Genomic DNA, 23,933 nt, shown 5'->3' with positions numbered 1-23,933 from the left:
ATGTCATTCTCCAAGTTGTTGTTGACAAATGTTTCTGCAGATGCTAATAGACTCAAATGGCATTTCTTATTTAGCTCAAGCATGGAAGTAGAAAATTTACAATTACACATTAGGAATTTTTCTCAGTAAGGAGTGGAGGAGGGTCTGAGAACGAGGCAAATACATTAACTTTTTATAAAGCAATTAATACGGTGAAAAACATGCCAAAATGTCACTTTCCCAAGGTGTCTTGCCAGAACTCAGAAATCTGGCTTGACGACATCATGGAAAACCTTTGCTGCTATGCAAAAGTAGAACTGAAGTGAAAAACATCCAGGGAGTTAGGTGGTTGAATTTGGTCATCAAATAGGGAAAAAAAAAACCTCTGTTCACTAAACTGAACTATCTTTAACTGATTTCCCCTCAGAGAGATATAGACCTACGCTTAACTTGTGGGAACATGAAGCTATGAGCTAGAAATTCTATGATTTCCAGCGTTTCCTCAGACCACTCAACTACTTTTGGAGAAAGAGGAGATCAAACATAAAATTCTACATATGCCAGAGGCACAGTTTTACCAGTCCACACCATAAAGTATCATTAGCATTCAGGAGCATCAACCCTGCTCACTAATATAAAGGCGCAATTCTAGCATTTCTTAAATCAGACCCTCTGCCAACCTCTCCTTCAATCAGAATGACATTGGAAAGAGGCATAAACAAGGTGGCAGTGGTTAAATTATTATGTAAAGGCAAAAGGCACACAGACTCCCAAAGGTCAGACATGTTAAAATTATTAAATTTAACTGAAACGTGGATTTATTAATGATTTAAGTTCTTTGTATAATGACCAACTGAACTTCCTGTTCTTATTTGTTTCTAACTGTTATCACCTGCAGCCTTAATGTTATTATCCCAGGACTTGAGAGGAACTTTCGTTGGAAAAAAATATGAAATGAGTTCCCCATAATCTATAGTTCAGAAAATTTAGAATCTCCCTTTCTGCAAGTTCTATTCTAAATTTGTATCCTCGTCTTGCTCTATAGATCTTGTCTTATTTATAACAAAACTTAACTAACCCTTCAAATTCTTTTCTATGCCTTAAGTCCCTCTCTGAATACTCTACTTTCTGTCCTAGACTTGTTTATCAGTGATTCCAAAGATTGGAAAACTATCTCTGATGGCCTTAAAATGTTTTTTCCTGTCAGCTGCTACTTGGTTCTACGCCCTGCCTATGATAGGAGCCCTGTGTCTCCTCTGTTTGGACCTCCATTGGGCCATCACCAATGCTTGTTATCATAGACTTCTGTTGCTACTATTTTCAGATTTTCCTTCTAGAAATTTTTTTTTATTCACCCACACCTGCAGCTTAATGTCGGGATCACAGTCATTCTAAGCCTATCTAACCATCTACTGAAACACAAGAGATACATTGATATTAATGGGATAGAAAAATATCAAAGTATCCATGCCGTTCAAAACTTGAGAGAAAATTATCTTTATTTTCCTTGTGAAACTCATATAATTTCAAATCCTATTTTGAGATTAGAAGGCTGATTTCAGAGATGCCTAAAAAGACTTAACACGAACTGATGCTGAGTGAAATGAACAGAATCACTCTACACAGTACAGCAAGATTACACGTTGATCACCTATGTTTGACTTGGCTCTTCTCAGAAATGTAGTGATTCAAGACAAATCCAATAGACTTGGGATGGAAAAGGCTATCTGCATCCAGAGAGAGAACTATGGAGACTGAATGAAGTTTTGAGCACACTATTTTCACCTTTTTTGTTGTTGTTTGCTTTTTCTTTCTTGTGTTTTTCCCTTTTGGTCTGATTTTTCTTTCACAGTATGACAAATATAAAAATATGTTTAAAATGATTGAATATGTGTAATTTATATCAAATTACTTGCTGTCTTGGTGAGGAAAGAGGTAGGAGAGGGAGGGAGAAATCTTGGAATTCAAAATCTTACAAAAATGAATGATGAAAACTATGTCTTCATACATGAATAAATGCTACAACTTGAAAAATAAAATACTACTATTTTGGTAGTGATGATAAGAGCTAGCATTTTTCTGTGCATTAAGGTTAAAAAATAGCATTTTACCTAAATTTTCATTTGAAAGTCAAAATGCATAAATGAAATAAAAAATATCATATTTCAAATGCTTATCTTATGCTTGAGCTGAGTTGACAAAAGGCCTCCCCCTTTTGGAAGTATTTCTATTTTGGAGGTTGGACAGGTGACAAAATCATTGGAAAAGGTGTTTCTTTTGGATTAAAAAAAAGAGTTACATGGCTTTGGGTTAAATCATTTCTTCTACTCTGTGGCAATTAGAATCAATTTCACTATTGAGCACAGCTAGCAGCTTAATAAAAGGGTCATGGGGAAACAAACAAAGATACTTGCTTTGGCAAACAGCAGAAGCCCTCCATCAACCAGCTGTATGGCTCAATGCAAAAGCGGTCACTACACTGGCAAAGGATGAGTAGCCTTTTATCAGTTTTGGAAAGACAGAGAAGTAACAAAATTTACAATCTATAAAAGTGAAAGGCAAGAAATGACATCCATTTAATTTTTAAAAAATATTTTATTAAATTTTATTTTACATGGCAGAGAATGTTGCCAAAGTTTTTTTTTTTCTTTTACATACATGATAAATCACTCACACCAGTTATTTATTGGCAAATGATAGAATTCAGAAACAATTTATCACCTGCTGGGCTACTCATATATAAAACCAAGCCTGCTGTTACCCACTGTGCTTTAAATCAAGACCACATATCTAATTCACTCACCCTCTTTCATATATAGAAGAAAATAAAGGCCAACATAATAAATGTGTACTCTGAAACACGGACAGTTCTATACTCAATGCAAACTTTTGATTTTTTGAAAAAAAAGATATCCTCATCTCTTCCTTTTAGAGGCATCTTGCAAAATTTCTGATGGAACTCTAATAAAGCTGCTATCTGAAAAAAAATCTATTTAATTTCTTTAATTAGCTAACGACCTTTACTATTATGATTACACACTAGACATATACATGGTTTGTTACATAGTGTGGTATAGTTATTGCCTCCTTCCCTCCCTACCTCTCTGTCTCTGTCTCTGTCTCTGGGTCTCCCTCTATCTCTGTGTCCCTCTCTCTGTCTCTATCTTTGTCTCTGTCTTTATTTCTGTCTCTCTCTGTGTGTCTCTGTCTGTTTCTGCCTGTCTCTCTCTCCTTCCCTTCTTCACTCCCTCTGTCTGTCTCTCTTCTCTCTCCTCTGTGTCCTTTTCTCTCTTCTCTCTCTCTCTCTCTCTCTCTCTCTCTCTCTCTCTCTCTCTCTCTCTCCCTCTCTCCCTCTCTCTCTCTCTCTGTCTTTCTGTCTCTGTTTCTGTCTCTCTGTTTCTCTTTCCTTTCTTCACGCCCTCTCTATCTCTTTCCCTCTGTCTCTCTCTCTCTCTGTCTCTGTCTCCCTCTCTGTCTCTCTGTGTGTCTCTCTGTCTCTGTTTCTGTCTGTCTCTCTCTCCTTCCCTTCTTCACTCCCTCTCTGTCTCCTTCCCTCTGTCTTTCTGTCTCTGTCTCTCATACATGTATACATTCACACACACACACACACACACACACACAAGAATTGAGAAGCAACGCAAACTTTCATGTTTCCACAATGTCAAATAAAGCTGACAAGTAACATTAATTGAGGAAATTGGTGCAAAGGTGCCATGCTATTTTCTCTCCTGGAGAAAGTCCTCTGGAGGTGAATGTTTCACCAACCACTTTTATACCTTTACATAATTAAGAAGCAATTTTAGTTGTACATACCTGAAATATAGAACTTGAAACTTAAACCTTGCCATGCTCCTGAGGTAAGCTGGAAATGCTGACTCCTTTTAGGAAGATCATATACTCTATAGCATCTTAATTTTATGAGAGGAAAGAAAGTCTTGTTTCATATGCATGCTCAGACCATGACAAGGGTGGGTTCAGTGTTATCTTGAGTCCCTGTGGCTATCAGCCATTAGTTCCAGTGGAGAAAGATAATGGTTCTGAAGTAGAGCAATTTATCTTACCCCTGCTAGGAGAGAATCCCATATTGAACTACTACACATCAAACCTACTGACCAAAGGCACCAATGCAGATCGAGGCAAAAAAAAAAAAAAAAAAAAAAAGTAAAAACTGAACTATTCTTATGCATGATCTATCTAATGCACTGTTGATCATTGTGCGAAACTGATTACATACAGTCCTAGAATTATGGAGGATTCATGGGAAGAAATGATTCAAATGAGTCATTTCATCCTGTTTTAACATGCTACCCTCTGGCTTTCACTCACCAAGGTGCACAATGAAACAGAAAAGTTGAGTTTACAGGTGCACACTGAGACTTATATAAAACTTTCTTCTAAAGTCACTAGAATGATGTGAAATTGTCTATAGAATTGATGGTTTTGTGTTATTCCTTGTGGATCATTGTAGAGAAAATTTTGAGTCCTTTTTGTAGTGGAAAAGATGTATTTATATGGAATCAAATCACCTTAATTCCATTTAATTGTATCCAACAAACATTTGTTCAATATCTAGTATATGCAGTGTACTATGAGATATGCTATAGGAAAAATAAAATAGACCTTCATGGAGCTTACATTCTCTTGGGGAGAGGGAAATAGCAAACTTATATAACAATAGTATTTAGTATGCTATGTTAAAAAAAAAAAAAGTACATTCTCAAAATTGTCCTCTGAGATCAAAGGAGTAGTCTAGGACCATGGGGATCAAGTCTCAAGTACAGTTTCATCAACCCCATTATTTTTACTAGCTGAGTTAGTCCTCAGATGACATTCATCATGGCAATAGATTTTAGATGAATTAAATACCCAATTATATGGCTAAGGAAAACAACCACTTCACCAAATTCATTCTCAGTGAAATGTTGGCTGGCATCTGAGACAGTAGAGAGATTTATTGTTGCTAATACTTATATCTAGCAAGTACAATTCATCAATGCCATTTAGAGGCCAGTAAGTGCAGAGCAGACCAGTCACAAAGTCGGTTTTCAAACTGGAAAAGAGTATTTCTCTACATCAATAATTTGTTCTATAGTACACATACAAATATATGTATATTTACCTATCTCTATACATGTGTGTATCTATATCTGCATACACACAGTTTATATACTAAATATATTTTGTATGCAGATACAAATAAGTATTTTTGTATTCAAAACCCTACATTTGATAATATTTTATTTGCCTTTCCTAAATACTCTCTTAACCCTTCTTCCTTTGTTTCTTAATCCATTAGGAAATAGGAGCATTTGTTTTAATAAAGAGGAAAATTTCTATTCAAGAGGCCTTCAGAAAAGGAAATATTAAAGAAAAATTGGACTTACTTCAGGTCTGTTTGGTAAAATTTCAATCTTGAGCAAGTGGGCTTCTGACTGTTTTCATGGGTAGGTTAAGTTTTACTGATGTGGTTGAATGGTGGCATACCTTCTCATGAGTACTTTGATTCCAGAGCTCTTCATAATTACTAATGAATGAATAATCCCCTTTGGCTGTATTTACAGAATGTTGAAGTAAGTGATTTTAGCAGTCCAGAATGAATGTCTGATTATAGACCTGGCCCAAGGGAAAGAAAGAAATGCATTTACCCCAATTAGAGTTCCACTGGTAATTTTTGGTTTTATATTGAAACTTCATTAATTTCCTTTTCAGGGAATTCTTAAAGCATATATGAGAATTCATCTTATTATTATTTCTTATGCATACCTGAAAAATTTATATCTGATTCAGTTCTCTTAAGCATTTCAGATATTAAAAATTGATCTATGGAACTTCTAATTATCTAGTTTAACAACTTGATAACATGTTAGATGGAAGACTGAAGATTTAAAAAACATAGTGAATTTTGTTATTTATATGAAATAACTTTTCACTAGTATATAATGTGTCTTCCCTAAGATATCTGATTAATTCATTTAGGTACTTCCAAAGTTGATATTTAAGTATATGTGCATTTACATATGTTTATAAATATACACTGTCCCATATATGGATGTATCTCTATAGAGACATTCTATAGAGAGTGAAAGGGAAATTGAGAAAGGGAGAAGAAAAGAGAAGAGGGAGAAGGGGAGAACAGAAGAGAACATAGAAACATATATATATATATACACACACATACATACACACACACACAATTTGTATTTGCTTGCTGCTCTCAGTAGTATTGTCTTTAATTTTCACTGGCCTTCAAAAGGAACATTTTTCATCTGTCTATTGACTTGAGTCATATGTAAAAGTACTGATTCAGAATTGAACTCTTTCATTTCATAAGACTCCTATGAAATAGTGGCCCAGTTTTGCCATCTTTAAAAATATAATTGCATTACAACTTCAAGAATGATTATAAAGAAATTTTTTTTAAAAATCATCATTTCATAAAATTCTAGAAAAAAAGAGATCAGAATCAGAAACATAATTTTGTATTTTCTCTAAATTCCCAATGAGTTTTGCTTCTTTAGACTAACTTTAAGGACTACAAAAATAAAGTCTGGCAAGCAGCTTTCTCTCTTGCCCCCAGAGACAGACTAAAAGTTGAGTCACTTCCCCTTTGGATGACTTCCATTGCTTGGGGACCTGTAGCCTTCATGAAAGTCAGGACTTGTAAAAGTTGAGATCCTTGACTTTCCCATTTCTAGCTGTATCTCAATTTCCTTTCTCTTTCATTCGCCAGTCTTCTCAGCTTCAATATCACTCTATATGTTTCTTCAGGAACAAGATTGCAAAGTGTAATTACTAGGATAAGATCACTGCTTTGTGGTGATAGTGTAAAAAATATTTTCTACTCCACACTACCCTCAATTTTCTATGCTCTAAATAAATATAAACATTTCTTTAGCTACTACATATTTTTCAAAGTAATTTATGATAGTTTTACTCCCATCTTATTAGGCTCTTTCTTAACTCCTGGTATTCTACAGTACTGATTTTACTGATGAGGTCAATATGGTACTAGTATACTTGGAATTCTAGAATTAGTTGAGCCATAACTAGGATAGGGCAACTAGGTCAGAGCAATTAGGATTCTGCCCCAGGCAGGTCACAAAAGTTAGAAGGAGTAACTAGCCACATTTAGTTTTGTAGCAATGTAAAAATAATAGATCTTAACACCTTATAAGAAAGAATAATTTTTCTAAAGGAAACTATGAGGTTACATTTAGTGGAAGTTTCTCAATAACTTGCCCTGCTTTCCAATGATGGCCTTTATAGCCATAGGCTCAAATTTGTTTCCTGAGTTTTCTGTATTCCCTTAATAGGATACTATCTTGGTATTTGTCCCAACAAATACCAAGGGCAACTTTCAGGCCACTTTCCCCAGGCATTGTTTGCAGTGTTTGTCCCAGGAGGATAAATTTTTAATTGTAGCTTTGTGAATTAGTATACTTGAATATAGAATTTATTGGGCCTGATGTTTTTCCCTTACTGCCTTTTACTCCCTAAGAATAACCATTTAGGTCAGTGAACCTATATTTTATTGAATATGCCCTTGACATCTAGAAGAGTAAATGAACTTCCCTGAAATCTTTTTGGTAGTGATTCAGACTGTGGAGACAATTCCTAGAAACTATTGAACTGGATTGCTCCCACTTATCTGAGACTGTATAGACATGGATCCATGAAGCAACTAACTTACTGCACAGCTGAAAGAAAAGAAATCTATAATGGAATTTCATTACTGGAATAGTGACCATTTAGGCACCTTGAAAGTATCATATAAGTCCACAGGCTTTCTACCATATGCAAAAATCAAGACTATGAAAAAATCAAGTTTGTTCTTTTACAATGATAGGATATATTCAATCTAGCATCAGCTAGTCAGCTAAATGATACTTTTCTAAGACAAAGACAGAGATGGATGTCACAAGGATGTATTTTAATGCTTAATACTCTTCTATTTGTAATACCTAATATTAGTCTAATGAACAGTAGTCTATTACCTGGTGATAGTCATTAATCTCACAAAAGCACTGCAGGTGACAGGAGCAGATTGCTTTCTATGCTATTTAATTCAACAAAATCATTTTGATTTAAACAGAAAAAGGTGGGTGTTGAATCACTCTGATTTCCATTTTCAATCAATAACTAGCCATTGCTGTCTTTTATATTAACCTGCTGTGGGAAAAGCTGCCATGTGTGATCTGAGGGAGGTTGCTAGGAGGCAGAATGGTTTGCCTTGTGATCTGAATTAGGCTTCCTTCTGCAGTGATGCTCTAAGATTGGTGTGCTTGAATCATATAGCTTTGAGCTCTTGAACTCTGCTGAATAGTATAAATTTTTCCATCCTGAACAGTTCATAAGCCTCTCTTGCAAACATACCAGTCATCATGGAAACCCTCTTAGTTTCACTATTAGTCAGCATTTTCTTCTGTCTTCACCCTTTTTTGTGGCAACTTATTATTAATTTTTTTAGTAATGGTAAAACAATAACTAGCAATGTTGTTTATAACGTAATGTGAATGAGGGAGGGAGGGAGGGAGGGAGTGTGTGTATGTGTATGTGTGTGTGTGTGTGTGTGTGTGTGTGTGTATATATGTGTATACATATACGTATATATTTGTCCCTTGCTAGTGGTTATTTTAATAGAAAAATTTGCTATCTCAACTGTGCCTGGCTGCTCTCCAAGAATTAAATACAGCATTTTGTTATAGTAATATTCCTCCTGAGCCCTTCAGCTAGAACACAAACTATTTATTGTGAGTTATGTTTAAAGGTGTATTTTATTTTTAAGTTTCATCTGTGGCAAAGAGAATATTCCAAACTACCTCTATCACTTGCTCTTCGGGATCACAAGTCATTTCTTTCAATAGCTTCCTTCTCAGTCCCAGAATATCTTATTCTGGGGTGTTTACCATTTGAATAATCACTTGTCTGAATTCAGTTTGGAAATAGTTTTATGTTTGCCTAGTGTGCCAAGGGAAAGGGTTTACCTGGGACTATCTTGCATTATCTGGGCAGCAAAAATAATTTCATAACTCACTCCTTCTCTAAAAGGACATTGACCTTTCTGAATTCTACCATGTCTCAAATCAGTTTTAAGACATACTTTCTAACCATTAAAGGAAAGTCAATCCTTCCTAATTTGTCGCTGTTCCTCCTATTCTTGAAGAGGTCAAATATTCTTGAAACTTTAACAACACAGTTCTGTTCAATCCTTTTCTATATATTGTCCTATATTACTTTAATTATTTTTCAGGGTATCACATCTTTCTATTCTGATTTTCTTTTTGCTTTTTGGCTTACGGGACTTATAAATTTACTTAAATTGATTATGACATAAATAAATTTCTGAATAAGTCCTAAATTGCAAGTGTTGAAACAAAAACACATTTCACCAAGACAAAAGCTAAGATGAAAAACATTACTTTTTCAATTATGCTTTTTGTATACTATATTACATAAAAGTTACTCAACTATTTTTATATGAAGTACAGCTGAAACACATCTATAGGAGAAAAACATATCCTAATTATCACTATTTGTTCCCAAATTTTTTTAATTGTCATATTTTTTCTATTGAGCTAGCAAGGGTATAAAGATATTAATGATATTATGGTTTAACTGGAAGTGATCTTAAATGTCATCTAGTCTACTGCTTTAATTTTACAAACAAGGAAGTTGAGGGCCAAAGTTAGGGCATGAACTAACTAGATTAAAGTTAGGAACAAGATAGTTGTAAACTTGGACTAGAAACTACCTCTTCAAACATCTCATTTTGTTCTCTTTCTCTGATGCCATATAGTCATCTTTAGAAGATTTATATCACAATATTGTACTATTTTGCTTTTTTCCTTTTGTGAAAGAACATCTAAGTGTATGATACCATTTTAGAACATTCTTCTTCTCTGAGATTTAGCCATTTCAGACAATATATCTTTTATAAGTCAGTCAATAAACATTTATCAAGAACAAATTACATGAAAAGTACTATACTGTATTGAGTTTACAAAGAAAGCTCCTGCCCTCAAAATGCTCACAGTCTAATAGTGAAAACAGCACATAAAAAGAACATGAATTAGGATGGGACAGAAAAGGTGAGTATGCTGAAATTCTTTGTGCTGAGATGGATCTTATGAAATGACTTCCCTAGTCATCCTACTCAAATGGAGAATCTAAGAAGAGTTTTCCAATATCCAGCATTCAACAGAGAAAAGGAGGGGCCCCAGGGATATGGAATTGAATCAGTATGAGTTTCAGAGTTAAAATGATCTTGAAGAAAATGGATTTCTGGAGATCTTGATGAAGCTCAAGAGAACAAAGATAGTGGAGTGAAGGAGAAAGCTGTGTCAGCTCTCCCAGTTATCCCTCCAAAATAACATGAAAACAAGTCTCTGAATAGTCCGATGGAATGAAACCACTCTCCAGCTGAAGATAGATTGGAAAAACTTCAAGAAAGGTCAGTCTCACTGGGGTGGAAGGGGTATTCAGACTAGCTAAGATTATATCTGAGAAAGCCAATGACAGGATTTTAATCATAGCAGATCATCACCTGAGAAGCTCAATCCTGCCTCAGTAACAAAGCAGACAACTGGGGCAGCCTCCAGTCTCATCTCAGAAGGTAAAATGCCAGCTAGGGAAACCAGCTTGTTTCCTGGAAAAAGCAGGTATGGCTACCATTGCTGTGAGCAAGACACCAAACACAATGAGCCTCTTTGCTCAAAGCCAAGATGCAGAGCTGCACAGGAAATTTGGGACAATGCACAGGAAATTTGGGACAGTGCCTCCTTTACCCTAGAAGCAGAGTTGACCACAAAAGACACAAAAGAGGACATTTTAAAAAGCAGAAAGAAAGAAAATGAGCAAGAAACAGAAAATAATCTTAACCATAGAAAGTTATTATGGTGACAGAGAAAACCAAAACACCAACTCAGAAGAGGGCATAAGGTCTATAGCAGAAAACTAAAAGAGTGATATGAATTTGTCTCAAGCCCAAAGAGGATTCTTAGAAATGTTCATAAGCATTTTAAAAGGCAAATGAAATAAGTAGAAGAAAAAATGAGAAAAGAAACAAAGAGGCATAAAAGAGAGAATCAACAGCTTGGAATTGAAAGGAAAAAATTTAACTGAATAAAACAATTTCTTAAAAATTACAATTGCCCAAATGCAAAAAAAAAAAAAAAGTTCACTGAAGAAAACAACATCTTGAAAAGTAGAATTGATCAAATTGAAAAACAGATACAAAAGCTAACTGAAGAAAATCAAACAATAAAAACTAGAACTGAGCAAATGAAAACTAATAACTTCATGACACATCAAAAATCAGTCAAGCAGATGAAAAAGAACAAAAAAATGGAAGGAATTGTAAAATACCTGATTGGAAAAATAGCCAAATTAGAAAATAGAATCAGGAGGAACAATTTAAAAATTATTGGTCTACCTGAAGGCCATGACCAAAAAAAAAAAAAAGAGCCTGGATATTATTCTTTGAGTTTTCATCAAGGAAAACTTCCCTGATATATTAGAACCAGAGTGGGAAATAGTCATTGAAAGAATCCATCAATCACACACAGAAAGAGATTCCACAATAAAAACCCCAAGGAAAATTGTTGCAAAACTCCAGAACTACTATCTCAAGGAAAAAAAATACTGCAATCTGCCAGACAAAAACAATTCAATTGGATTGAGCAACAGTCAGGATTACCCAGAATCTGGCAGCATCTACAATGAAGGATCAAAGAACCTAGAATACCATATTGGAATATGGCAAAAGGGCTAGGATTAAAATCTGAATTAACTACCCAGAGCAAGACTAAGCATCATCTTTCAGGGAAAGATATGGATCTTCAATGAAGTAAGAGATATTCAATTATTTCTATCAAACAAAAACAGAACTAAATAGAAAATCTGATCTTTAAAGATAGGATTCAAGAGAAACATAGAAAGGTAAACAGGGGGAAAATATGTATATATAACTTAAAGGTTAAACTGTTTATATTCCTGGATGGGAAAATGGTATCTATAACTCTTGCTTATTGTGCCTATTATTGAGGCAGTTAGAGGAGGTATGCATGAATGGAGGATGGATATATAAATGGACTCTGATATGATGATATCAAAGAAAAAGACATTAAGAAATAGAAAAAAAAAAAAAAACATTGTACCGAGAGAAGAAGAAAGGGGAGGTATCATGGGACACATTCAATCCCATGAAAAAGCACAAAAGACCTATTACAATAAAGTGAAAGAAGGGAGGGAGATGAACATTAGCTGAAGCTTAATCTCATCAATTTTGGCTCAAAGAGGTAATAACAATTGCTAAGTTGGGTATAGAAATCTGCTTTACTCTATAAGGAAGTAGAAGAAGAGAAGGGAAAGAAAGAAGAGGGGCTGGATAGAATTGAGGGCAGAAACACTGGGAGAAAGGAGTAAGAGAAGGAAGGATAGGATGATAAATGGAGGGCAGGAAAAGGGTAGTATTGGTTAGAAGCAAAACACTACTAAGAAGGGTCCAATGGAAGGAAAGAACAAAAGTATATACATGGGGAGAAAACAGGATGAAGGGAAATACAGATCTGGTAATCATAACTGTGAATGGTAATGGGATGGAAGCAGAAAAGAATAGAAAAGTGTATTAAAAACCAGAATACTACAATATGTTGTTTACAAGAAACATATTTGAAACACAGAGATTCATACAAAATAAAGATAAAATGCTGTAGCAGACTTTATTGTGATAGCTGAAGCAAAAAAAGTAGGGGTGGCAATTCTGAACTAATAAAAAGTAAAAAGTAAAAATAGATCTAATTAAAAGAGATAAAGAAGGAAACTATATGTCTTGTTAAAGGGTACCATAGACAATGAAGTAGTATCAATATAAAATGTAAGTACACCAAGTGGTAGAGCACCCACCTTCTTAGAGAAGACATTAAAGCAGTTACAGGAAGAAATATCAAAACTATACTCTTGGGGGAACTTAACCTGCTCCCTCTCAGAATTGGATAAATCTAACCACACCATAGACTAGAAAAAATTTTGGAAGGTTAAAAGAATCCTAGGTATAATAGACCTCTAGAGAAAATTGAACAGGGATACAAAGGAATAAACCTTTTTTTTTTCCTCAGCAGTACATGGCACTTATGCAAAAACTGACTACATATTAAGGCATAAAAATCCCACAATTAAATGCAGAAAAGCAGAGATAGCAAATGCTTCCTTTTCAGACAATTCATTAAAAGACCAAGAAAAGATAGATTTAAAACTAATTAGAAATTAATTAATCTAATTTTAAATAATAATTGGGTCAAGCATCAAATCATTGAAACAATAATTTCATGCAAGGAAATTTCAATAATGAAACAATATATCAAAACCTATGGGATTCAGCTAAAGCATTTTTTACATGAAATGTTATATCTCTAGATAATTATGTGAAGAAAATAGAGAAAGAGGAGGTCAATGAATTGGGCAACTAAAAAGGCTAGAAAAAGATAAAATTAAAAATCCCCAATAAAATATCAAATTAGAAATTCTGAAACTCAAAGGAGAGAATCATAAAATTGAAACTAAGAAAACTATTGGCAAGATGCAGCAACACATTTCAGGGCAGGAGATAGAGTGTCAATAAAGTAAGAGACTTTCAATCATTTTTCCTGAAAAAAACTAGAATTAAAATAAAATTTAATTTACAAACTCAGGATACAAGATAACCATAAAAAGGTAAACAGGGAATATATATATATTTAAAGATTAAACTGTTTACAGTTTAGGATAGGAAAACAATATCTGTAACTCTTGAGAACTGTATCTGTCACTAGGGCATCATGGACTAAGGGTGAAGTTGTCAATAGTTCCTGATGTGATGACATGAAAGAAAAAGGTATTTAGGGGTGGCAAATGGTTTGTGCTGAAAAAAGAAGAAAGGGGAGATATAATGGGACAATTAGTTCATATGAAGAGGTGCAAAAGATCTATTTTAATCCAGCGAAAGAAGGAAAGTGAATGAGCATTTTCCTAAGTTTGATCTCTCAAATTTTGGCTTTAAGGGGAAATAATTTAATCATTCAATTGGATATACAAATTTATTTAATACTATAAAGATGTAGGAAGAGAAAGGAAAAGAAAAGTGAGGGGCAAAATAGAAGGGAGGGCAGAAACACTAGGAGAAAAGCTAATAGAAGGGGGAAAGAGTTGATAGAAGATAGTGGGTGGGGTGGGTTAAAAAACCAAAAAAAAAAAAAAAAACTATTAAGAGAAGGGGTGATAAGAGCTAAGATAATGGATGGGGTGTGAAAAAAAACACAGGACTAAAGACTAGATGGAAAGACAGAATCAAAGAATATACAGAAGATAAAATAGAATGGAGGGAAATACAGAACTGGTAATCATAACTGTTAATGTGAATGGAATGAACTCTCCCATAAAATGGAAGTAAATAGGAGTGGATTAAAAAACAGAATCCTGCAATATGTTATTTATAAGAAACACATTTGACACAGAGAGACTCATACAGAGTAAAGGCAAAAAGCTGCAACAGAATTTATTATGCTTCAGCTGAAGTTAAAAAAGCAGGTACAGCAATTATGATTTCAGATAAAGCAAAAAGCCCCTTCTGCCCTCTTCCCAGGTAAAGTACATCTTGATTAAGGGTACAATAAGTAATGAAGTATGCATCAAGTGGTAGAGCAGGAAAATTCCTACAGAAGATTTTAACCCAGTTGCAGGAATAGATATAAAACTATTCTAGTGGGGACCTCAATCTTCCCTTCTCATAATCAGACAAATTAATCACGAAATAAACAAGAAAGAAAGTAGGGAGGTTAATAGGATCCTAGAAAACCTATATATAATAGATCTTTGGACAAAATTGAATAGGAACAGAAAGGAATATATCTTTTTCTCAGTAGTACATGGCACATTCATAAAAACTGACCATGTTTTAAAACGTAAAATCACACAATCAAATGCAAAAAGGCAAAAATAGTAAATGCTTCCTTTTCAGGCCTTGCTGCAATAAAAATTATATTTAATAAAGAGTCAGGGAAAGACAGACTAAAAACTTAATTAAATAATTAAATTAAATTAATCCAAATTAAATAATCCAAAATTAAATTAAATTATCCAAATTAAATAATTAAAATTAAATAATTAATCCAAATTAAATAATCCAAATCTAAACAATGACTGGGTTAAATAACAAATCACAGAAACAAACCATAACTTCATCCAAGAAAATGACTATGAGACAAGATATCAAAACCTATGAGATGCAGCCAAAACAGTCTTTAGAGGAAATTTTATATCTCTAAATACCTACATAAATAAAATAGAGAAAGAGATCAATGCATTAGGCATGCAACTAAAAAAGCTAGAAAAGGAACAAATTTAAAAAGCCAATTAAATACCAAATTAGAAATTCTGAAATTCAAAGGAAAGATTAATTAAACTGAAACCAAGAAAATTATTGAACTAATAAACAAAACTAAGAGTTGGTTTTATGAAAAAACAAACAAAAGAGATAAACTTTTGGTTAATTTGATCAGAAAAAGGAAAGAAAAAAAATCACCAGCATCAAAAATGAAAAGAGTGAACTTACCACCAGTGACAAAGAAATTAAAGCAATAATTAGAAGCTATTTTGCCTAACTGTATGCAGCAAATCTGACAATATAACTAAAATGCATGAATATTTGCAAAAATATAAAGTTCCCAGATTAACAAAAGATAAATAAATTATTTAAAATAGTCCCATTTTAGAAAAAAGAAATTGAACAAGCCATCAAAGAATTCCCTAAGAAAAAATCTCCAGGACCAGATGGATTTGCAATTGAATTCTACCAAACACTTAAAGAACAATTAATTCCAATACTATTTAAATTATTTGGAAAAATAAATTCCTTCTATGACACAAATCTAGTAATGGTACCTAAACCAGGAAGAGCCAAAATAGAGAAAGAAAATTGCAGATCAATTTCCCTAATGAATATTGATGTATTTCTTTCTCTATTTACTTATCAATCAACTGTATCTTCCTAGAGGGTAGATTGTTGAATAGTAGTATAACAAATTTCTATGATTCTAGGAATCTGCCAATAAACAATAGAATATGAAAAAAAAAATTATTTTCTTGATATCTCTACATAGATATATTTATTCATCAAATCAGATGATATTTGTATATTTTGTGAGGTTAACTTATTGAGTGAGCAAGCATTTATTAAGAGCAGTTTTATGTAGCACTGTGTGCTAGCAATGCAAATATAAATAAAAGGAAAATAGTTCCTGCCTTCAAGGAACTGACATTTTAATGAGGACATACTTCAAATAAAAAAGAAGCTGAAACAGAATATGGAAAGGATATATAGAAAACTTTAACTCAAGCACAGTAAAGTAATTTCAGAGTGTAAAGATCACAGCCTGAAGAACAATGAAGACATTGTAGGCCTTCCTTAAAATGGGTTTTCTGAGAAGAAGCAATCAGAGAGAGAAGCCCCAGAAGCTAATATGTGAAAGTCAAGGAATAAAATTAGCTTCATTTTATGAAGTATGACAGGAAGAATCTGGAAAGTCAGGATCAAATCCTGGAGAGGAGAGAAGTAGGGAAGGCTTTGTTTTGGATATTTTCAGTGGGTTGAGAATAAGTAACCTTAGGGGAAAAATGATTGTTTTGTTTAAAGGCCATATTATCATGGAAAGAATATTAATCAGAGTACTTGGTCTTTAGTCCTACCTTGACCATCTTTAGCTATGAGCCCTTAGACAAATGACTTCAGTTTGTTAAATCTCAGTTTATGAAGATACATACATACACATATACTTAAATGTAAAAATTGAAAATCACTCTAAGTGATAATCAAAAACTACAAGAGTAACACATCAAACAGTAGTATTATCATAACTCAATTAGAAAGATTGGAAAGTATCACCATAAGTAGTTCATAATCTACAAGCTGTCTCTTTTTCCACCCTCTTTTATAGATGTTTATAAACATTTCTGCAGTCTTGATCTCAAACTACTTCTTCTTACTTGAGGGCAAAATTTAAAAAAAAATAGTATGATACATTAGTGGAAAGAAATGTTAAGTCTAATTAAACCTACTTCATTTGTACTATATCTATTTCTTTTAGATAAAAGTATTCACGGAGTAAATATTCTGATTTAGAATGTTATACAAAGTTACTTTCACATCTAAATCTGATTATTATTTTTTTAATATAATATATTTTATTTTTCCCCAGTTACATGTGAAAAATTTTAGCAGTCATTTTTACAAGATTTTAAATTCCAAAATTTTTTTCTTTCCTCCTTCTCCTGCCCTCTTCCAAAGATAGTAGACCATTTGATATAATTTATACATATGCTATCATGTAAAACAAAGCTTTTTAAATTACAGTTGCAACCCTATATAAGGTAGGGGGTTGAATATGGGGCTTGCATAAAATTTGGCAACAGTTAAAGGTAGAAAATATTCCATCAAGATTCAATTCTTTATGTTAAAATAAACAAGCATATCCATCTCATTAATATGCAAACTTGCTTTCATCTTTAATGAATGGTAACTATATTTATACCAAAGAATTGTTTTAAAATAAATTTATTTATCATTTATTATCAGTAAATGTTTGATTTTTATATATATTTTTAAATACCTATCTACACTGGTGGCATAAAAATTTCTCAGGTGAAAAGGGGTCATGAGTGGGAAAAGTTTAAGCAGCCTTGATATAAAACATTTCCACACTAGTTACAATTGTGAAAGAAGAAAGAGATCAGAAGAGGGAAAATAAAAACAAAGATGAGAAAGAATAAAGTAGGTAAAAAATGGGCTTTGATTTACAATCCATCAGTTCTTTATCTGGATATAGATAACATTTTCCTTCATGAGTTTTTTGTACTTGTCTTGGATCATTTTATTGCTGAAAATAATTGAGTCATTGACAATTGATCATCACACAATATTGCTAATACTGCATAAAATCTTTTTCTGGTTCTGATCATTTCACTTTGCTTCAGTTCACACAAGTCTTTCTAGTTTCTTTTTTTTGTTTTTTTCTAAAATCTGTCTGCTACTGCACAGAAGTATCTATTACACTCATACCACAGCTTGTTCAACTATTAATTAATGGGCATCCCTTCAATTTTTAATATCCTGCCACCATAAAAAGGGCTGCTATAAATATATTTGTACTTTTTCCCCCCTTTTCTATGATTTCTTTGTGTGATCTTTATGGGTATAAACCTAATAGTGGTATTACTGAATCAAAGGGTATGTACAGTTTGGTTACCCTAAATATGATTATTTAAAGAATAATTTCAACAATTTTTATATATAATAACATTATTTCTTCATATATATTGTAAAAGTGTTAATGATAATATTAACTGTATGACCAATGCCTGACATTTAGGAGGTGCTTCATAAGTGTTTATTGGATGGAACAATCATCTACTACTATGTGTTGTAAATGAGAAAACAGAGACTCACAAATGTTTTACCCAATGTTAAAAAGCTAGCTAGTAGCATCATGGGACTGTTTATAATCCAAATCTCCTAAGCCCTAGACCAGAACATGTTCCAGTTCAGTGTGCTAAAAAGACCCAAGTCTTGCCTGTCTACTTTTCCATAAAATTAAGATGAAACATCTCTCCATTCCAAACATCACAAGGCCAAGGATTAAGTTATTAAAACCATGCTTGAGACTCATGCCATATGGCAGTTAGCCACTACTGCTATGGTTGGCACTACTATTTCTGCCATTTCAACAGAGAGTCATTAATCTTCAATTAAAATGAGAAAGATTCTGTTTTGGGGTTAAATAAAATTGAATTTATTCCATGGATTTTAATTTAATACCAAACCTTAACAAGCAAGAAAAACAGGAATAAAAATATATACATATATATTCACATTTTATTCCTGTTATTCATATTTAATATATTATTAAAAACTAGAATTAATATACTGTTCTACAATATGCAAAGTAATTTATATATAAGTATATCTCATTTGAGCTCACAACCACTCCTGTGAGGCAGATATTACAATTATTTTTATCCACATATCACAGATAAGAAAACTGAGGCTGAGAGAGGTTAATTTATTTTGCCTATGTTTATAGAGCTTGGACTTTAACTCAGTTCTTAATCACTATACCATTTATTTAAAGACGCATGTGTGTTTATGAAAGATAAATTAATATAAAGGCACATATGTGTGTGTGGAGATGTACATAAAAATATATATCATCCATCCATCCATCCATCTCTATATGTGTGTGTATGTGTGCATAAATCTACCCCCCCAAATACACATACACACCCCAGAATAGACTCTAGAACTGGAAAGGAACTAAGAGCTCACTTAATCCCACCCCCTCATTTATAGATGAAAAAACTGTCCCAGAGAGAGAGAGTGACTCTGAATTCCCCGGGTGAGCTGTGTGCTAATCTTTCATGGTAGGAAGGGCAATTCTTTTATCTAATACATCCCTGTGGAGTTATTAAACCAAAGCAAGTCATTATCAAGTAATTCATCTTTGCCTTTTGTTAACTGCAACATATATTTTAAAAAATTGAAGTGATAGAAATGGAGACACGAGGATGTCTATAAGTAAGCTTCTATATATGGCAAACCCCGTGCATAGTTTGTGCATAGAGTTTTGTTGAATTAATTGTTTTTGTGTTGTGACCTGATCTTTTCTCTCTCTATTCCATAGCTGAAATTGTCACTCCATATCACTTAATCAATAGCTTCCCCAGCCCAGGAGGATCTCACTTACAGCAGAATTTACATCTGTCTTTTATATATATCTCGGCTTATGGTAACTTCTCATTTTAAATGATAATGTGTATTTATACATTGTCTTGGGCAGCTAGATGGTGCCATAATGTCTGGGTCTGATTAGGAAGGCTCTTCTTCTGGACTTCAAATCTGGCCTCAAACTCTTATTAGCTGTGTGACTTTGACTAAGTCCCTTAGCCCTGTTTACCTCAGTTTCCTCATCTTTAAAATGAGTTAGAGAAGGAAATGGCAAACCAGTATTTTTGCCAAGAAAACCCCAAATGGGTCACAAAGAATTAGACACAGCTGTAAACTACTGAACAACAGTAAATATATTATTTTAAAGATTCCAATGATCTTTTAAATTTATCCTATTTATTGCTCATAACAATCCTGAGATGTAAACAGGGCATAAATTATGATCTTCATTTCACTATGCAAGAAACTAAGTAGCATTAGAGAAATTGGGATTTATCTAAGCTCCCACATAGCAAGTGGAAATAACAGTTAGGATGAGAATTTCTGACTGCAAGTCCAGTATTCTTCACATTCTAATGGTTAATTGGCCATTGCCAGAAGTCAAATTTCTTTGTTACTTACACTCCTGGAATTATTCTTTCACTCTAAAACCTGTCTTAGAGATAATGTTCTAGTCCCTCTCTCCTTCCTTATACATTCAGATTATTCCTCAATAATCTCAAAGTTTTGCTGAACTTGATTTACAAATTACCTTGTGAATATATAAGCTTCACTCTAATTTTATCTGCATTTTTTACCTCTGAAACCGGGTCAACCTTTTATCTCTCAATGCTATACTTTCCCTTTAGAGACCTGAAGAGGGAGGCCTGTATGAAGAGTACCCAGAAGGGGACTGGGTAAAAAAATGAAGTATCTCTCACCATCTCCGGCTTATTCTTTAAGTAGAACAAGGTCTTTATCTCCATCAATAAAGAAAATACCCCAACAGACAGAGGTTATACCAGTCATGACAAGAAAATCAATTTCTACCAGACAGGTAGTCCTATTTTATTGTGTTTGTACTTTCAAAGCATTTAACTACATTGTTTTAGATATTCAATAAATCTTAGTAGAATGAAATCTATGAATGAATGAACACTGCCTGTCTTAGGGACTCATACAAGAGTGGGTTCAAGTCATTATTAACTAAGATGCTTCCTGCCCCTATAACAATTAAAACAAGCCATGTAGTTACAGGAACTACTATAACAGCTTGGTTTAGAACTCACTTCCAGGACTTTAGAACAAAAACTCTAAGAGAAGAGATATTGAATAGCCATATAGTGAGACCATAACTAACAGCTTCCCTAAGAGAGAAGAATCTATCAGTGTATTTTAAAGAACACCTGAAGAGGAGATTCCACACTCCCCCTTGGACACCACTTTGCTTGTTTAAAAATATTCAGGGCTTTATTTTGTTCACAAGGTTGGGAGTGGTTGGGGGGGAAGGAGAAGCTAGAGAAGCTCAATTTCTCAGTCTAGACAACTTGCTAATGAGGTTTATCTCTGGCCCTCTACTCAGGCAGAGTACTTAGTGAACAAATGACTTGTGAATGGGCTCCATACTGCAGTCCATAGGCAAAGTACAACTGTGCAGAAAAATGGCGTTTTTCACACTTCCAAATGAATTCACTGAGAAAGTCATGTGAAACCAAACCTGATTTTCTACTTTTAGGTCCTGTATTGCTGTGAATTTTGCTGATGTGGAAATTTGCCTAGCAGGTGGTGTTCTAACTCCTTTGTCTTTCTTGGAGCTTTCCAACTATCATGTTTCTAGACATTTTGCTATTAGAGCTTTCCAGTGAGGTGCACTGAGGCCTGACTTTTTCATGCTCATTAAAAAATCCCTTGACACACTTTAATGAAGTAAATCCTTTAGCTGTATGTGGAATAAGGGGAAAAGGAGCATTCTAGACTTTCTTTAGTTTTGTTCCTTCCTGTTAATTTCCTCCTGTTTTCAGATTATTGCTGATACCATATGGAAACCATTCTCAATAAACACATTATTCAAATCAAGTGAGGTACCAGGACTATAGCACCACTAGTATTGATGATGTATAATACTGAACAATGTCCAAAACTACTGTTAGAAGTTGGAAGTTTATGAATGACATTCTATCCTAAATATTCAGGGGAACATAAAAGGGAAACCCAAAAGTAAAATTCCAAGTCTTTCAAGAAATTTCCTGAGATAAATTCTGTCCTTTCACTATTATCTCACCCACCCCTGAAAAAAAATCCTTATTTTTCTTCCCATCTAATCACTATTATCTTCTATATCTTCTCTTCTTTATAGCTAATCTCCTCGAGAAAGTCATCTTTAAAAAGTTCCTCTACTTTATGTTCTCTCCTTCATTCTTTGTTGTTTGGATTGTCATCATTATTGCACTGATATTGCTGTCTCCAAAATTACCAAAAAATCTCTTTAAAAGCCAAATTTATTAGATTTTTAAAAATTCTCATTCTTTTTGATCCTTCTGCAGCCTTTAATACTGTCAGTCACCTTCTCATTGAAATCCTATTCTCGCTAGTTATTGTAACACTGTTGTTTCCATGTTCTACTTCTACTTATCTATTATTTCTGTCTTCCAAGACTGTATCTTAGGTCTTCTTCTCTTCTTGTTCTTCTTTTTCTTCTATGTATATCCATAACTTCTATGTATATTCCTTCTATCTATAATGTTAGTGGTACAGTTTTTAAGAATTATAATAAGCATCATCTTCCCATGTATGAAGGTTAACACTTCAATTCCATTGAATCCTTTATGTTTTATTTTACTTTTCTACATTTTAGACTTCTCTTTGATCTTGGTACTGGAAATCAATTTTTAAAAAATTCTCACATTCTCCTTATTAAAGCTTGAAATCCTTCTATTTCATTGAATGACCAGTGTTTCTTGGAAGTATTATGCTTAATTTCACTGGGTAGGTGATTCTTGGTTGTAGTTCTAGCATCTTTACCTTCTAAAATATGTTCTATGGCCTTTAAACTTGTATAAATCTGATTATGGTTTTTCAATATTTGAATTTTTTCCTAGCTACTTGCAATATTTTTTTCCTTAACTTTATACTTCTTTAATTTGGTATTAGTGTTCCTTGGAGTTTTTATTTTGAATCTCTTTTCTGAGGTGATTTGTGGATTCTTTCAATGCTTATTTGTCTGCTGGCTCCAGGATATCAGAGAAGTTTTTGTTGATATTTTCTTAAAAGATGCTGTTCAGGTCCTCTTTTTGATTATGACTTTATGACTTTCAGAAAACATAATGAGTAAGAAATTGTATCTCATATATCTATTGTTTTTCCAATGAGGTATTTTAGGTGGTTCTATTTTTTTCATTCTTTAAATTTGTTTGACTCTTGATTTTCTCCTAGAGCTATTAACTTTTACTCACCCAATTCTAAATTTAAGGAGCTGTTTTCCTCAGTTAATGTTTGAACTTCTTTTCCCAAATGACCAATTGTGCTCTTTAAGGAGCTGTTTTCTTCACTAGCTTTTTTCCTATCTCCTTTTCCATTTGCCAAATTCTACTTTTTTAAGTAGTTTTTTTTTAAAGCTGTTAACCATTTTCTCATAATTCTCATAATTCTCTTGCAGCACTCTCATTCTTTTCCCAATTTTTTCTACCTCTCTTATATGACTTAAAAGCTCTTTTTTGAGCTTTTTCATGAGTCTTTTCTAGGCTTCTAGCCACTTCCCATGTTTCTTTGGTGTTTTGTCCAAAAGCATTTTGACATTATTGTACTCTTCTGAATTTGAGTCTTGATATTTCCTGTCCCCATGACAACTTTCTATGGCCACATTTTTTTTTCATTGTTTTGTGTTCTTTTTTGGCCTTTTCCTTTCTTTCAAATGTGCTCTTAGCTCTAGGGGTAGAAAGGACAGTTTCTGTTTTGTTTGTTTGTTTGTTTGTTTGTTTGTTTGTTTGTTTTGTGCCAGGGACTATCATTCTATTTGCCATTGACTATTTACCTGGTGCTGTATTGATGTTGCCTTGAGGCCCATGAGGGATGTTGGTGTCTGATATGGTGGGGTAGTATGTAGGAGGCTGGCCAGAATCCTGATGCTGGTATCTGGCAAGTGCTGAGGCTGGTGGGATGTTTTTTTGTTTCCCTTGTCTACACTGAAGCTTGAGGCAATCTGGTCACTGGTCATATGTTTGCTCAG

The sequence above is a fragment of the Antechinus flavipes genome, chromosome 2 (genome assembly GCF_016432865.1).
Source record: "Antechinus flavipes isolate AdamAnt ecotype Samford, QLD, Australia chromosome 2, AdamAnt_v2, whole genome shotgun sequence".
Classification (NCBI taxonomy): Eukaryota; Metazoa; Chordata; class Mammalia; order Dasyuromorphia; family Dasyuridae; genus Antechinus; species Antechinus flavipes.
This window is presented reverse-complemented; position numbering follows the sequence as displayed.